Genomic DNA, 4,917 nt, shown 5'->3' with positions numbered 1-4,917 from the left:
CAATTCACGACGTAATTCCCGTTTTCTTGTGTTCGACCCCTATTGCTACATTAACTTGTTGTTTAGGGTATTTATCTTTGCATAGGTACGCGATAAGCCTATCAAATTTTGGCGCCATTACCGGGGAAATGGTTTTATTGCTTATTGAATTGTCGATTTTTATCTGGTTTTATTTTGTCTTGAGGAACACTTGTTCCTTGAGACCGTTACTTATCATTTTCCTAGAAATTGTTGTCTTATGCCTAGGTCCTCTCGTAGTGGAGAATTGCTTTCACCGGATTCCGAACCCGAGAAAACCTTTAGGAGAAGACGACGATTTTGGAAGGAAGTAAAAGAAGCCACTTCTCCCATACAAGTTGAAAGTGCTAGGAAGTCTTACTTAGACGATCTAGAGGTTCTTGAAAAGGAGGAGGTTTCTTATTCAACTCCACCACCATCACCATCTACTACCAAAAAGATGGTGAAACTTTTCGATCACTCAAAGCCCACCGCGGCCATACTTCCGGCCGGAATCACAACCACTTGAATCACCGCGCAGGAATTCGAGATCAAACCGGCTTTTATTAGCCTTGTGGAGAGAAAGCAATTTGGAGGAAGTCCTTTGGAGGATCCCAATTTGCATGTGCAAAATTTTTGTGACTATTGCTCCATGATCCGTCAAACGGGTGTCACCCAAGCCCAAATAAGGGAAATACTTTTCCCTTTCTCTTTGAAGGACAAGGCCAAGCTTTGGATCAATAGCCTTGACCGCACCACCTTGGGAATCACCAATTGGGAGACATTGTCTCTTGCTTTCTATCAAATGTTTTTTCCACCGGAGAAAACTCAAACTTTGAGGAGCCAAATCACCGGATTCCGTCAACAAGCTCTTGAGAGCTTATATGAAGCTTGGGAGAGCTACAAAGAGCTTCAAAGGCAATGCCCACATCATGGGCTAGATGATTGGTTTCTAGCAATAACATTCTACAACGGATGTTGTGCCGAGTCGCGAAGGATTCTTGATTCCGCCAACAATGGGCGGTTTGATCAAATTGACACCGATCTTGCTCATTCCACGATCGAATCTATGGCGATCCATGATGACCAATATGTCAATTCTCGAGTTGTGCCATCCAAAGGTAAAGAAGAATCCTCTAACAACTCCGTTTTGCTAGCTCAAATTGCTTTGCTCCAACAACAATTGGCGGAGAGAGATGCTAAGGATTCCATTTAACAACACAATGTTAGGTCTTCAACGAGCCAAATCATCGTTTATGATGGATGTGGAGGTGCGGGTCATTATGCCGCACATTGGCGAGCCCCCATTGAAGAGGTAAATTCTTTTCAAGCTTTTAGACAAAGTTCATATCCACCGGGTACATTTTCCAACACTTATAACCCGAATTCAAAATTCCATCCGAACTTGTCTTACACTAGCAACAATGTGTTTAACCCTCAACCCCCACCGCAACAAAATCCCTATGTTCCTCAACAACAAAAGTATATCCCTCCACCGGGTTATCAAAATCAACAAAGGCTCCCACAAAACAATTACCAACAAAATCCACCACAAAATGGCCAACAAAACAATCAAGGAGGTGGTAAGCTCGAGGGCATGATAATCCAAATGCTAAGGGAATTGTTGGCTCAAATTCAAAAAAATGATCAAGCTCATAGTGCCGCGGTCAAGATGTTGGAACAACAAGTGGCTCAACTAGCCGCTTCTAGCTCTCAAAGGAAGAATGGTCAATTACCTCCCCATGGTGAGCAACCACATGAAACCGTTAAATCTATTTCCTTGAGGAGTGGTTCAAGCTATGATGGGCCATCCATGACTTTGGATGATGAGGTGGTTGTCAAAAAGGCTAAGCTTGGGGGAAATGACAAAAATAGGGCTAGTGAAGAGACTATTGTTAAAGATCGTGTGCCATTTTCTCATCGATTGTTGATGCTAAAGAGGAAGAGCAAGCTTGATGCCAAAGATGTTGGGTCTCCTATGCCAAAAGAAAGTGATGAGGTGGTTATTGAAGATATCTCTCCTAATGCTAAGGAGAGTCATGCCGTTCCAACAAAGGTGAGTGTTCCCAATGAGGATGAGAAAGTGAAAGATGTGGAGGATGCTCCTCCCAAGGAAATTGTTCAAATACCAATTCCCCATCGTCTAGCAAAGCAAAAGGAAGAAGGTAAGTTTGGTAAGTTCATGGAAATGTGTAAGAATTTACAATTCACCGTCCCATTTTTAGAATTGCTTACCCAAGTCCCCTCCTACGCAAAGTTTATGAAGGAAATTCTCTCAAAGAAGCGATCCTTCAATGAGGTTGAGATCATTGCTTTCACCGGAGAGTTTAGTGCACTCTTACAAAATAAGTCTCCCCCGAAACTTAAGGACCCCGGTAGCTATTCTATTCCTTGCACTATAGGCACATATACCATTGATAAGGCCCTTTGCAACCTAGGTGCTAGTGTGAGTGTCATGCCTTACTCTCTTTACGAAAAACATAACATGCGTGCTTTAAAATGCACAAGTACAACATTGCAAATGGCGGACCGTTCTTTAAAGCGACCTTTAGGTGTCTTAGAAGATGTTCCCGTCAAAGTTGGCAAGTTTTTCATACCCGTTGACTTCCTCATACTTGACATGGCCGAGGATTCACAAACCCCAATTATATTGGGTAGGCCATTTTTACGCACCGCGAGTGCGTTAATTGATGTGAAAAATGGGAAGTTGACGTTGGAAGTAGGTGATGACCGGGTTTCTTTTAGCAAAAACAACACCGTTAGAAGCCCAATGTTACAAGAGTCTTGTTATTTATTTAGCACTGTGGACTCTTCTTTTGCCTCTACTATGCTTGGATCCTCACTAATGGTTCCGTTAGAGGACGATATGGGTGTTGTTTGCTTTGTAGGTGACGATTCTAAGGGTACTAATGCTATGAGTGTCAAAAAGAAGAAAGGGAAATTTTATTTGAAAATTTTCAAATTGTTGCGGAATGCTAAAGGAGCTATGACATGGAGTTTGGTTGGTGGCAAGCTCAAGAACAAAACTTGAATCAATTAGCTTCTTACGTCGTGCGGGACGTTAAACCAGCGCTTCTTGGGAGGCAACCCAAGCTTTCTATTGCTTTTATTTATTTTTGTTTTTAATTTCCTGCAATTTATTGTTTTTTCGTAGATTAGTAATAAAATGTTCGACTTGACGATGTCTCTTTTTTTGTGATTTTTAGGTGAAAAGGAAGAAAGAATGTTTAGAAGTGAATATAGCACGCTTCCCCATACAACAACCCCGTTCGGGGACGTGGTTTTCGAGAAACAAGAAGGGAATTAAATCAATGCGGAAAAGGGTCAAAACCTGAAGAGGAGGTCAACCCCGATCGGGGTTTGTGGCCCCGATCGGGGTCGTGGTTCTGTGACTTCCTGGCCTTTGCTTTATACGGGTAAAAAAAAAGATAGATTTCCTTCTATCTTTCAAGCATACCCGACGGTACTCATTTCTTTCTTTCTCTCTCGTTTCTTCAACGTTTCTCTTCACCTAAATCACAAGGAAACATCGTCCCCCGAATTCATGCTAGCTTGGGGGAGATTAGCAAGTCGAGTAAGTTTTTAATTGCTTTGCATATTAGTTTAGATCTTGCATCCCATTAAACATAACCTCTAGTCCTTCTTGTTTTGTGCTTTGAGCCATTTTTATGGTTTGATTGGGTGATTTGGATAGTTGGCACATTGAGGACAGTGTGATGTTTAGCTTGGGGGGAGATATTGCATTTGCATATAGAATAGTTTGCAGGAGTGTAGAAAATTTGAAAATTTTTGAGAGAAATTTTTGCTTTATGCTTGCTTGTAGCCAACTTTCCTCTTTGCTTATCCTAATAATGGCTTGTAGCTAATGATTTATTCTTTCATGTTGGGATATTAGCTACATGGGGATGTCTTGACATAGTAGGTGGGAGATGGAGAATGAACCGAATAGGCTTGATCTTGACTTGTGGCAAGCTACAAAATTGATAAGGTAGAACCTCCTTTAAGGCCATTTCATCTTTATTTGGTCTCACTTAGGTGAGTGTAGGTATCTCCTTATAATGTGTGTTACATCAAAACGCACAAGTATGGTTCTCATGTCATCTCTTGGTAAGCATGCATTCACTTGTTATAGCATTTTGGAGCCATTCACATGAATATAATTGCCTTCATGACCCCTTCACAAACAATTTTCCCTAGCTACATTATAACTTGCCTACCTTGTTGAGCTAGTAGCTTGTTTGGTCTTGTTTGGAAGAAGAAAAAAAGAGATGAAAGAAAAAAAAAATGGAAAAAGATGAAAAAAAATGAGAAAAGAAAGAAGAAAGAAAAAAAAAGAAAAAAAGTGAAAAAAGTGAAAAAAGAAGTATGCATTGAAAAGAAGGAAAAAGAAGAAGAAAAGATGTGGGAAATTCTCATGCATTATTCACATATTTTGGAGAGTTTTCTTATGATTTGAATTGCAAAATTGGGTTAGAATTGGGATTGAGCATCCTTACATTTGGTTGTTGCTAGCTGGACATTAGCTCCACATTACCATAATTTATTTGCTTCCCCTTCTTACCCATTACATATTGCCTTCTTCCTACCCATTTGGCTTCTTTATCATGCTTGCATTGGATTGTTTTGGCTTACTGGTTTTGACATGTTTACCATATTAGATTGCGGGCACATTGTTATAAGTCGAGGATAGTTGAGTGTTTATTCACAAAAATTGTCTTTTCACATAAAAAGAGTTGAGTGCCCCGTGAGAGTCCATAAGTCAAAAGATCACGCAAGAGCTTAAAGTTTAATTCAAAGTTTTCTATGCTATGCCGTCGTGTAAATCTCATCCATGTCTTGCTTTATTCCTTGCCCATGTTGTTTTGGGGTTTTAAATCATTATGCTTAGCTTGTTTGGATATTGCAATTGATGGGATTTGG

General features: G+C 40.4%; 1 non-coding gene across 1 annotated transcript; it reads right to left on the bottom strand.

The window, feature by feature from the left end:
* Nucleotides 1–829: 829 nt before the first annotated feature.
* Nucleotides 830–936, bottom strand: LOC141639930 (small nucleolar RNA R71). The gene has a single exon (XR_012542769.1). It is a non-coding gene; the product is annotated as a small nucleolar RNA R71 (small nucleolar RNA).
* Between the last annotated feature and the right edge of the window lie 3,981 nt (nt 937–4,917).

This window comes from Silene latifolia, unplaced genomic scaffold, assembly GCF_048544455.1.
Source record: "Silene latifolia isolate original U9 population unplaced genomic scaffold, ASM4854445v1 scaffold_622, whole genome shotgun sequence".
Taxonomy (NCBI): Eukaryota; Viridiplantae; Streptophyta; class Magnoliopsida; order Caryophyllales; family Caryophyllaceae; genus Silene; species Silene latifolia.
Note: the sequence above shows the minus strand (reverse complement) of the source record. Positions and strands in the feature narration are given on the sequence as shown.